Below are 13,105 nucleotides of genomic sequence, written 5' to 3' on the forward strand. Positions count from 1 at the left end.
TTAATCTGCCGCTAAGTGCTCTTAAATTGCGTGCTCCCACTTGCTTCCCGGCTGTCCGTCCGCTCGCCGGGCCCCTCGATCCTCCATCCCCCAACCTCCCCCTCCCTCTTCACACCATCACCACTCCACCGCCTCCCCAACCCCGGAACGCGACACGTCCGCAGTGCAACGCTTCCCTCTCGCAACTTGGTCCCCTCGAGCTCACTTTGCTGATAATTAAATTCACCTGCGCAATTATCGCGACGAAATGCGTGCGACGATTCCTCGAATTTAAAAATGTGCCAAAGAGGAAACTGTACGTGCCAGAACGAATATGCTCTCCCAGCTAATCTAATAATACAGATATAGCCAAGTATAGTGGGATTTCGTATCAAAGTTAAGACCAATAAAATGTCTATTTCGTCCCTTACCTGGAAGCTGATTTTGCTATCCCTTCTGGAGAGTGGCTTCAGGGAGATTGTGGTAGGCGGTAGGTAAGGCAATCAGCTTCCCTTCACATCACTAACAACTGTGCCTGTATCCAGAATCAGATTTTCACTCTGCAGCGGAGTGTGCCTGATATGAAACTTCCTGGCAGATTAAAACTTGGTGCCGGACCGAGACTCGAAGAAGGTAGGAGACGAGATACTGGCCGAAGTAAAGCTGTGAGGACGGGGCGTGAGTCGTGCTCGGGTAGCTCAGTTGGTAGAGCACTTGCCCGCGAAAGGCAAAGGTCCCCAGTTCGAGTCTAGGTCCGGCACAGAGTTTTAATCTGCCAGGAAGTTTCAGCGCACACTCCACTGCAGAGTGAAAATCTCATTCTGGAAACATCCCACAGGCTGTGGCTAAGCCATGTCTCCGCAATATCCTTTCTTTCAGGAGTGCTAGTTCTGCAGGGTTCGCAGGAGAGCTTCTGCAAAGTTTGGTAGGTAGGAGACGTGATACTGGCAGAAGTAAAGCCGTGAGGACGGGGTGTGAGTCGTGCTCGGGTAGCTCAGTTGGTAGAGCACTTGCCCGCGAAAGGCAAAGGTCCCGAGTTCGAGTCTCGGTCCGGCACACAATTTTAATCTGCCAGGAAGTTTCAACTCTGCCTGTAACTAACGCCATCCCTCCCTCCCCCTCAATGAAGCTGAACCAGTACACAGGATTATCTGTGGAGACGCGAGACAGACATGTCTGCAGCCTTTTCGGTAGTTACAGGGGAACATTGTGGACGATTTACTGGGATGGCCTTCTAACGTTATGCAACACAGGCTTTCTGTGCTGGTTCTACAAACGGCGTAAATCAGGAAGAACATACGGCTATTATTTTCTCCCCAAGTTTATGCAGCTCTAGTATGTCTTAATGATTATGTCATCCTCTTAAGTAAACTGTTCCTGACATAAAAATGTCACTCATACGGCTCTGGGGTTTTTAGTAGAGAGGCAGGTGGGGGACTACTTGGGAGAATTTCCTGATTACCAAAAACAAAAGAGGCAATCTACAGGTTGGAGCGCAGATCACTTAATCGGGTAGGAGTGCTAGGTAATTTAAAATGGGGTACGGATAGGATGAAGTTAGATGTAGTGGGAGTAAATGAAGTTTGGCCACAGAACAAACAGAATATTTTGGGCAGTTGAGTACAGGGTTATAAATATAAAATCACACAGGGTTAACGCGAAAGTAGGTCTAATAACAAATAAGAAAACAGGAATGGTGTAAGCAATAGTGAAAAGAAAAAGAACAGTGTGTTTGCAAAAAGACAGAACATTCTCGTAGACAAGACTGATGGCTCTGAGCACTATGGGACTCAACTGCTGTGGTCATAAGTCCCCTAGAACTTAGAACTACTTAAACCTAACTAACCTAAGGACATCACACACATCCATGCCCGAGGCAGGATTCGAACCTGCGACCGTAGCGAGACAAGACTGATGTAAAGACATTACTCAACAAAGTAACACAAGTTTATATGTCAACTTGCTCTCCGGATGGTACAGAGATTGAAAAACTGTATGATGTGATGAAATACATTATTTTGACAGTTGTAGGAGAAGAAAATAAATTCTGACGGGGACCTGGAATTAGGCTGTATGCAAAGGAGAAATAAGGAAAATTAATGGGAGAATGTGAGTTGGGGGCGAAACAAGTGTAGGAGGAAGCCGCTGGGTAGAATTTTTCACAGAGCGTTAATCATCGTAATTCTCGGTTTAAGAATAATGAAAAAAGACTGTGTACGTGAAAGCCACCTGGAGATACTGCAAGGTTTGAAATTGATTATGTAACTGTCAAACAGGAATTTATGAAACAGATAGTAAATTCTAAGACAATAATTTATTGATTAGGAAATTAAGGACGTGGTTTCTGGATCAATTGGAAGAATTAAAGAGTGTAGGGATTTTAAGAGGGAGCTTAAGGTAACGATGGAGTGAAATAAGGGGTAGCAACACAACAGAAGACGATTGGATGGAGTTGAGATGAAGTAGTGAAGCTAGCGGAGGATCAGATAGGGACTGGTAAAAATTCTTGGACAACACAGGAGATACTGAATTTGATTCATAGAAGGAGAACATATAAAAATGCAGCAAATGAAGCAGGCAAAAGGAAGTATAGATGTCTACAAATGGGGTTTAACAGAAAATGCAAATGGCCAGGTAAGAATAGCTAGAATACAAAAGGAAGGCTGTAGAAACATTTATGACTCGGCGAAAGATAGATTCCATCTTTAAGGGAATTAAGCAATTTTTTGGAGGAAAGAGATGCAACAAATTGTCAGTTGCAGTCCGGTACTAAGCGAAGTAGAGAAATCTGAAAACTAGAAGAAATTTGTAACGGGTCTTTGTAAGGGAAACAGACTTGGGGACCACGTAATAGAAAGGTAAGAGGAGTAAATTGAAGATGAGATGAGTGATATGATATTGCACGGAGAATTTGCCAGAGGACTGTGAGGCCTAAGTGGAAACGAAGTCCCTGCAGTAGACGTCAATTTTGAGAATAACTGAGGTCTTTAGGTAGTCAGTAATGACAAAACTCTTCCATATGGTTTGCAACATGTATGAGGCAGGGGAAATACCTTCAGACTTAGAAAGGAACATAATTCCAAAGAAGGCAGCTGCCTGTAAAATATTGACACTAATTACTTGCAGATGAATGGAATAACGGGTAGAAGCTGACTTGAGGGAAAACAGTTTGAAGAAAGATGGGTTGAAGAAAGGCAAACCTTCGTTAATAGTATTTGTACATTCAGAGGAAACTTTTGACAATACTGATTTTACTACTCTACAGGGATGAAATACAGAGAGCTAAATGTTGTTTACAGCTTGTACAAAAACCATGCTATAGGCACAAGAATAGTAAAATATCAAAGAGAGGCAGTGGTTAAGATAACTTTGAGACTTGGTTTTAACTTGTTCTCGACGTTGTTTTAAGACGTCTACAGTTTCAGAAAGATATGACAAACTGATATAGTTTCGAAAAGAGGTAACAATTTTAGTTATCTGAAATCAAATGCACCGTTATTACCAATGCTTACTCCCGTGCGTGCAGTATCGGCCGATCGGGATTTGAATTAAAGGAACCCCTGATTTGAACTAGCGCAACAGAAACGGTCTCTGTGATCGAACCCGACTGCATGTGGAGGTGGCTTGGATTGTACAGCGACAGATCAAAAATTTCAGCACGAAAACATAATTAACGTAGAATACGGAAATATCGGGAATATATTTGTGTAGGTAAAATATTTAAGTGATTAATATTCCAACACGTGAGGCAATACTGACCCTACGACTCACCTTAGAAGAAAGTTTAAGGAAAGGGACACCTACGTTTCTAGCATTTGTAGACTTAGAGAAAGCAGTTCACAACGTTGGCTGGAATACTCTCTTTCAAATTGTGAAGGTGACAGGGATAAAATACAGGGAGCGAAAGGTTATTTACAATTTGTACAGAAAACAGATGGCAGTTATAAGAGTCGTGGGGTATGAAATGGAAGCAGTGGTTGGAAAGGGAGTGAGACAGGGTTGTAGCCTCTCCCCGATGTTATTCAATCTGTATATTGGGCAAGCAGTAAAGGAAACAAAAGAAAAATTCGGAGTAGGTATTAAAGTCCATGGAGAAGAAATAAAAACTTTGAGGTTCGCCGATGTCATTGTAATTCTGTCAGAGACAGCAAAGGACTTGGAAGAGCAGTTGAACGGAATGGACAGTATCTTGAAAGGAGGATATAAGATGAACATCAACAGAAGCAAAACGAGGATAATGGATGTAGTCAAATTAAATCGGGTGAAGCTGAGGGAATTAGATTAGAAAATGAGACACTTAAAGTAGTAAATGAGTTTTGCTATTTGGGGAGAAAAATAACTGATGATGGTCGAAGTAGAGAGGATATAAAATGTAGACTGGCAAGGGCAAGGAAAGCGTTTCTGAAGAAGAGGAATTTGTTAACATCGAGTATAGATTTAAGTGTCAGGACGTCGTTTCTGAAAGTATTTGTATGGAGTATAGCCGTGTATGGAAGTGAAACGTGGACGATAAATAGTTTGGACAAGAAGAGAATAGAAGTTTTCGAAATGTGGTGCTACAGAAGAATGCTGAAGATTAGATGGGGAGATCACATAACTAATGAGGAGGTATTGAATAGGATTGGGGAGAAGGGGAGTTTGTGGCACAATTTGACTAGATGAAGGGATCGGTTGGTAGGACATGTTCTGAGGCGCCAAGGGATCACCAATTTAGTATTTGAGGGCAGAGTGGAGGGTGAAAATCGTAGAGGGAGACCAACAGATGAATACACTAAGCAGATTCAGAAGGATGTAGGTTGCAGTAGGTACTGGGAGATGAAGAAGTTTGTACAGGATAGAGTAGCATGGAGAGCTGCATCAAACCAGTCTCAGGACTGAAGACCACAACAACAACAATATTCTAAGATCACAGGTTAATGTAATTGCAAGGTATGTCATTGCAAATCTTAAATGCTGGTACATTTATAACCCGTGTAATCCTCATAATGTTGAATGCAAGCACGCAAACGAGCATGCATTGTGTTTTAGAGGTGCTGGATGCCAGTCTGTCAGAAGGAGTCCCATGCCTGTGGCACTTGGTCGATCAGTACAGGGACGTTTAATGCTGTACATAGATGTCACTGGAGTTTTCGGCCGATCGCGTTTAGCATATGCTCGACTGGAAATCTGTCCTAATGTCAGTTAAAAATTTTTGCAGTTGAGGAATGTGGCGTTGCACGCCCAGACTTACTGATACTGATGGTCAACTTCTCTTTTTTCATAAATCAGTGTTAGACAATGTCCTTTTAACACACCTGCACAATACCTTATTATTTAAATACAAAATATTTAGGCATTCCTGCCTGTCTTTCTTTGTATTAACCATTATGTTTTACTAAGAATACGTAATTTGACAAAATATACGTGCATGTAAATTGTTCCATTCTATTTATGGCGTTATACGCCAAACTTTATAAAAAAAGGTCCTCGGAAACCTAACACTTAGCTTTGTACGCCCTTATCTAAAAATGTCTTAGTTTTACACGTACGTTTGTATGTTCTTTACTACCACAGTATACGTCGCCTTTGTATGTTACTTTAGGATCTAGACCATTCCAGGGTGTCCTGAACATGGAATACGCGTGCGCTACTTATGAGTAATGCTAAACCGCATTAGCGACACGTTAAAATATACTCATTGTAAGAGCGGCTTACAGTCTGCATTTAACGTTTGACTAAAATCGGTCTGTATGTTATTAGTACCTTGGGATTGTACACCCACCCATGTCACCATCAGCTGTTAAGGTTTTTGCTAACACTTACCATGTGAAACGTTCTCCTTTATCCCACTGGTTAGATATTAATTATCTATCACTTGTAGCCAGTCTGGATACTTGTATCCAATCTAGAATATAACTGTGGGGTAATACCCATTCATCATGCCATTAGGAGTTAAATAATCGTAATAAGACAATATTCTTCGTCTCGTTCATAGGAAAAAATGTATATTTAAGTGAACAACCGTAACCGTGACTTTTAGTTATGGCTGTGGCGTTGCACGCCCAATCACACTGTTATTAAATGTTATTCGTAAGCAGAAACGCATGTTTAAACGCCTAAATGCAAATCTGAGCTAATGTCAGTGAAAAAAAATTTATATAATTGATGACTTACTGATACTGATGGTTAACTTCTGTTTTTTCTTTAATCAGTGTTAGACAATGTCGGTTTAACACACCTACACACTAACTTATTTTTAAGTACAAAATATTTAGGCACTGCTGCCTTTCTTTCTCTTAACCGTTATGGTTTACTAAGAACATGTAATTCGACACAATATACGTGCATGTACAGTGTTTCATTGTATTTATGGCGTTATACGCCAACTTTATAAAAAAAAAAAAGAGGTCCAAGGAAATCATACTTGGGTTTATACTTTTTTAGTACCACGACTAACGTGTTACTCCATGTTAGGTTACTACCTGATGTTCTGCCAGGCCTACCCAGTTTCTAACTACCCTACGCAATTTTTGTTAATACTACCTTCATTCAAATTCAAGTTTTAGGCGCTGTGCCTTTATTGATGCTTAGTCATACTGATGTACTCTCCACGGTATTACAGCTCATGCCTGTAAATAGCCACACATATGATTATTAAATAACCAGATAAAGTTTGAGCAGTGTATTCAATATTGAGAAATAATTTTGCCGAGTAATAGCTATTTCTTCTCACGGGCTCCGAATCTGTTATAGGCGTATCGGTCTCCTCAGAAGTAATTTCTTTTATACATTACGCCATTAAAGATTTTAATGATTATATTAATCCGATTCCTAATGTAATGGTAGCTTCTGGTATGTATCTATATTTCCACGCGCTCATGCGCATGACTATCAGCAGTGCTCGATACACAGCTTCTCGTCACGTTTAGTTCCGGTGCAGCTCTCGCGGCCGACCGACCTCGTCCGCGCAGTGGGTCCTGCTGTTTCTAATCTAGATTATGACTAGTTACTACGGTGCTACAATTTTATACAAGACATGGCCAAACTCTGGCATGCAGTAGTTTAGTGTCACTCGCTTCTGAAGAAGGCCAAATTATTTTGGCTGAAACCTGGGTAACGCTTGGTTTCTATTTGCAGCTGAGGTTGACGTGTTACATGATCAATTATCGCAGTTGCTGACAGGGCTACACAATGTTGAAATTCGGGAACAGATACGGTGATCGAGCAGGCCAAGGTAACGTCGACACCCTGTAGAGTATGTTGCGTTACGGAAGCAGTATGTGAGCTGTGCTGGCGTACAACTTCGCCAGCACACCGGTCGGCACTAGGACACTGAACTAAGCGCGCCTATCACAAAAGAAGACAAAGACACGACCCCAGGCTACGCGCCGATAACGCCACCTGGGCAGCGTGCATATAAGCCGCCGCCAATTGTGATGGCTCAGTCTTCCAATCTCAGTACCTCAGTATGTCGCATCGGCACTCTGTTCCCGTTGCACCTCAATACGTCGCACTGTAGTCTTCCACAGTGATAGTCCTCGCCTCGCACATTAACTAGCTGTGAGGGAATGCTAGTCATTGTATATAGCTGTGATATAGATACGGTCAAGATTCAAGAATTAGTACCTGCTGTCAACCACAGAACTTCCTATATCATGGAACTTAAGTATTCAATTGGTTCCTGTAATAAAGTGCACTTTAATCACGTGTGCTTTTTGCGGTATAGGGAGAGAAAACCGGCCACGTACCTATCATACCACCCTCTCCTCCTCCAGCCGGGAACCGCAAAACGTTACTATGGGGCACAGCCACAAATGGGTGGGCTTCATCGTGTTGGAAAACTCACTCTGGAATGCTGTTCATGTATGACCATACAACAGGCCGAATCAACAGAGTGACGTGCAAATTAGCAGTCAAGGTGCGTGGGATAACCACGAGAGTTCTCTTGCTATCATACGAAATCACAGTCCAGCCCATAACTCCTGGTGCAGGCCCATTGTATCTAGCATGCAGACAGGTTGGATGCAGGCCCTCATCTGGCCTCCATCTAACCAAAACACGGCCGTCACTGGCACCGAGGCGGAACCAGCTGTCACAGGAAAACACAACAGACCTCTACCTTGCCCTCCAATGAACTCTCTCTTGTCGCCACTGAAGTGTCAAATGGCGCTAGTTTGGGGTCAGTGTAATGCACGCTACAAGGGTCCTGGCTCGGAGCTGTCCTTGAAGTAACTGATTTGTAACTGATCTTTGTATCGCTGTGGTCCTAACTGCCGCTCAGATTGCTGCTGCAGATGCTATATGATGCACCAGAGCCACAACTCCTTCTTTATGTAGCGATTTTTTCCCGTCGGTGTTTGAATGTAAAATCATCACTATTGCAATTGCCTTTCACTAGCCTTTCCATTACTTTTTTATGAGAAATAAGTTTGAGGAGGAACAAAGGAAGTCCCTTAAGGTAGAATTACTCTTATCAAACGGGCTTGATTAATTCTCAATGTTAATTACTGGGTACAACATCCTACTTTAAATGAACAAGATGACACTGAACACCTAAACAAAATAACAGTACATTACTGATAGTAAATTCTGGAGTGGAGACATATTGCAAGGGAAGAAACCAGCTAATGAATCTTATGAAGGAGTTAGGAGAGAGATGGGTAAACTCACGGAATATGGAGGCCAATCCTTTGTTAATACCCAGCCTGATTCACTCACGACTCCACACAGACATGAAACACGATATTCCGCCACCAAAGAAACTACTTGGGTGCCATGAGGAGTTCACAAACTATGAATCACTGGTTTTCCCATTAAAACTGTTAACATTCATGTCGATAAAATCAGTAAGGGGTGTTTCTGGAAGTGGGGTTCTCCGAAATGATATTCGTTTTGTATTGCATTTAGAATTCTACATAATGAATCTGTCTGTCCAACTAAACTCATGTTTTCATATACACGTCCTTGTGAGGTTGCACACACAGTCATGCTTCAAGTACGAAGCACATTTCCAAACTTCACGAACCTAATCACGTAACAATATTATCTGAAGTCGAGTTATCACTGAAAACTATGAACTAGCATGGGTAACCGTACACAGATTCATGTCGTTCATATGAGCAAACTGAAGGTTGGTCAAAAGCAACTGAAAAATGGTAGATAAGGATACAACTTCCGGCAAATTTAATCTGACGCTCCTTAATCAACTGTACGCGGCCTGTGGCTATTCTGATGAGAAAATGGTTCAAATGGCCCTGAGCACTATGGGACTTAACTTCTGAGGTCATCAGTCCCCTGCAACTTAGAACTACTTAAGCCTAACTAACCTAAGGACATCACACACGTCCATGCCCAAGGCAGGATTCGAACCTGCGACCGTAGCGGCCGCTCGGCCACTTCGGCTGGCTATTCTGATGAGAGATCAGTGCTGAGTGCACATGGTTGTTGCCTCCTTCGTGAACCTAGCGAAGTGATTTTCATATACTTCTCTCCGAAAATGAATCGATTCACTCACATGAGACAAGCACTCCAGTATGTTTTAAATCCTTGTCAAGTAACAGTCGACCATACTAATCAAACCAAGATCATCTTAATCTATGTTCCGGAGGACCTCTGAACTATTTAAGATGGCCAATGGAGGTGATAGGGGACGGAGCACGTCTTTTCTACGGAGGACGTTGCTAGACGGCTAAAGATTCCTATTGTTAGATAGCGGTAAGCACCTTGATTGTCTGAGAAAGAACTCATTCGAATCTTCTAGTAAAAGCTGCCACTATCGAAGAGCGGGAAGTGCTCTGATACGTGGATAAAGAAAGCTATGAGACTCCTCTGAAGAAGCTAACAGAATCGATACTTTAAGACGGATCGCATAGGAATACCTTTGCTTCCATCACCAGTCGACTCCTAACAGTGATCTCTATACAACCTGGATGTAGACGTCTGGTCTCTGAATATAGAACTGCAGCGTGTCTGCAAATACACGTGCTTTGCATCGTCCGTCATATTGTAGTTTGGCACACAAATTTCCATGCGTCTGCATGTGACAAGGAATTGCAGACTGATATCTTGTTTTGAACTTTATGTCAACATATGAAGTAATAGGCTTATGAGGGGGAGGAATTGAAAAGTATTTTCTTTTCGTGTTGTAGTGACATTTCCTAGCAGCCATGTCGTAGTTTGGCAAGAAACGAAATATGAGCATCTATGGCTGGCACGATAGAATGGCTGAAGTTCAACATCCAGGTAGCATAGTGATCACTGAGTCCAAAACAAAGTCTCACAGATTCCAACCAAACAGAGATTGTCTGTGGAACTGGAGAGGCGGGGGAAGAGGAAGCTGGTCGATACAGAAAACAAATATCCACTCTCGCTCGGTGCATTCACTTAACGTGAAGACAGAAAAATAATTCCTGCTATTTGTGTTGAATTTTAATATCAATTAATCACTAATGAATGCCAGTTTCCATACTCCCATTTCATTATTTAATCTGCACACTGTGAAAGTAGTGAAGGTACAAAGGAAAAATATGGAAAGGGAATTAAAGTTCAGATAGAAGAAATAAAAACTTAGAAATTTGGCGATGACATTGTACTTCTGTCAGAGACGGCAAATGTCTTGGAAGAACAATTGAATGGAATGGATATGTCTTAAAAAGACTTCATAAGATGAACGTCAAATAAAGTATCTGCATAATAGAACGTAATCGAATTAAATCAGGCGATGCTGAGGAAATTAGATTACGAAATAAGTTACAAAAAGTAGTAGATGAGTTTTGCTAAGTGGGCAGCAAATGAACCGATGACAGCCGGAGTAGAGACTAGCAATAGCAAGAAAAGGTTTTCTGAAATAAAGAGATTTGTTAATATCTAATACATATTAAAGTATTAGGAAGTTTTCACTAAATGAATATGTCTGGATAGGAGCTTTTTAAGCAAGTTAGGCTTGACGATAAGCAGTACAGTCAAGATGACAGTAGAAGCTTCTGAAATGTGGTGCTGTGGAAGATTGTTGAAGACTTGACGGTAGATCGAATAACTAATGAGGAGATACTGAATCCAAATTGGAGAACGAGATATTTATGGCACAAATTTACTAAAAGGAGGGATCAGGCGAGGCATCAACAATTCGTCACTTCAGCACTGGAGGTAATTGTATGTGAGGGTGCTGGCCGGAGTGGCCGTGCGGTTCTTGGCGCTACTGTCTGGAGCCGAGCGACCGCTACGGTCGCAGGTTCGAATCCTGCCTCGGCCATGGATGTGTGTGATGTCCTTAGGTTAGTTAGGTTTAATTAGTACTAAGTTCTAGGCGACTGATGACCTCAGAAGTTAAGTTGCATGGTGCTCAGACCCATTTGAACCATTTTTTTTAATGTGAGGGTGGGTGATAGAAGACCCGTGGTCTAGGGGTAGCGTCTTTGATTCATAATCAAAACGTCTTCGGCCCCGGATTCGATCCCCGCCACTGCTTAAATTTTGATAAATAATCAGCATTGGTGGCCGAAGACTTCCGGCATAAGACGTCAGCCTCATTCTGCCAACGGCCTTGTCAAAGAGGGCGGAGGAGCGGATAGAGGTTCAGGGCACTATCTTGTCTTAGGGGTGGGAAATTGCCCCTAAAGGCGGAAGAATCAGCAATGATCAACGACATGAGGATGCTGAAGGCAATGGAAACCACTGCATTAAAGACACGTAACGTGTCTCCACAGGACATGTGGCCTGTAATTGAAGAAGTGTCATGATGATCTCTCCGTTGGCAAAAGATTCCGGAATAGTCCCCCATTCCGATCTCCGGGAGGGGACTGCCAAGGGGGAGGTTACCATGAGAAAAAGATTGAATAATCAACGAAAGGATAACGTTCTACGAGGCGTGGAATGTCAGAAGCTTAAACGTGGTAGGGAAACTAGAAAATCTGAAAAGGGAAATGCAAAGGCTCAATCTAGATATAGTAGGGGTCAGTGAAGTGAAGTGGAAGGAAGACAAGGATTTCTGGTCAGATGAGTATCGGGTAATATCAACAGCAGCAGAAAATGGTATAACAGGTGTAGGATTCGTTATGAATAGGAAGGTAGGGCAGAGGGTGTGTTACTGTGAACAGTTCAGTGACCGGGTTGTTCTAATCAGAATCGACAGCAGACCAACACCGATAACGATAGTTATACATGCCGACGTCGCAAGCTGAAAATGAACAGATAAAGTGTATGAGGATATTGAAAGGGTAATGCAGTATGTAAAGGGGGACGAAAATCTAATAGTCATGGGCGACTGGAATGCAGTTGTAGGGGAAGGAGTAGAAGAAAAGGTTACAGGAGAATATGGGCTTGGGACAAGGAATGAAAGACGAGAAAGACTAACTGAGTTCTGTAACAAGTTTCAGCTAGTAATAGCGAATACCCTGTTCAAGAATCGCAAGAGGAGGAGGTATACTTGGAAAAGGCCGGGAGATACGGGAAGATTTCAATTAGATTACATTATGGTCAGACAGAGATTGCGAAATCAGATACTGGATTGTAAGGCGTACCTAGGAGCAGATATAGATTCAGATCACAATATAGTAGTGATGAAGAGTAGGCTGAAGTTCAAGACATTAGTCAGGAAGAATCAATACGCAAAGAAGTGGGATACGGAAGTACTAAGGAATGACGAGATACGTTTGAAATTCTCTAGCGCTATAGATACAGCAATAAGGAATAACGCAGTAGGCAGTACAGTTGAAGAGGAATGGAAATCTCTAAAAAGGGCCATCACTGTAGTTGGGAAGGAAAACATAGGTACAAAGAAGGTAGCTGCGAAGAAACCATGGGTAACAGAAGAAATACTTCAGTTGATTGATGAAAGGAGGAAGTGCAAACATGTTCCGGGAAAATCAGGAATACAGAAATACAAGTCGCTGAGGAATGAAACAAATAGGAAGTGCAGGGAAGCTAAGACGAAATGGCTGCAGGAAAAATGTGAAGACATCGAAAAAGATATGATTGTCGGAAGGACAGACTCAGCATACAGGAAAGTCAAAACAACCTTTGGTGACATTAAAAGCAACGGTGGTAACATTAAGAGTGCAACGGGAATGTCACTGTTAAATGCAGAGGAGAGAGCAGATAGGTGGAAAGAATACATTGAAAGCCTCTATGAGGGTGAAGATTTGTCTGA

The 13,105-nt window shown here is 42.2% G+C and overlaps 1 non-coding gene across 1 annotated transcript; it reads left to right on the plus strand.

The window, feature by feature from the left end:
- The first annotated feature begins 961 nt into the window (after positions 1 to 961).
- Positions 962 to 1,036, plus strand: Trnas-cga (transfer RNA serine (anticodon CGA)). Its single transcript has one exon. It is a non-coding gene; the product is annotated as a tRNA-Ser (tRNA).
- Positions 1,037 to 13,105: the final 12,069 nt, after the last annotated feature.

Source organism: Schistocerca serialis, chromosome 8 (assembly GCF_023864345.2).
Source record: "Schistocerca serialis cubense isolate TAMUIC-IGC-003099 chromosome 8, iqSchSeri2.2, whole genome shotgun sequence".
Taxonomy (NCBI): domain Eukaryota; kingdom Metazoa; phylum Arthropoda; class Insecta; order Orthoptera; family Acrididae; genus Schistocerca; species Schistocerca serialis.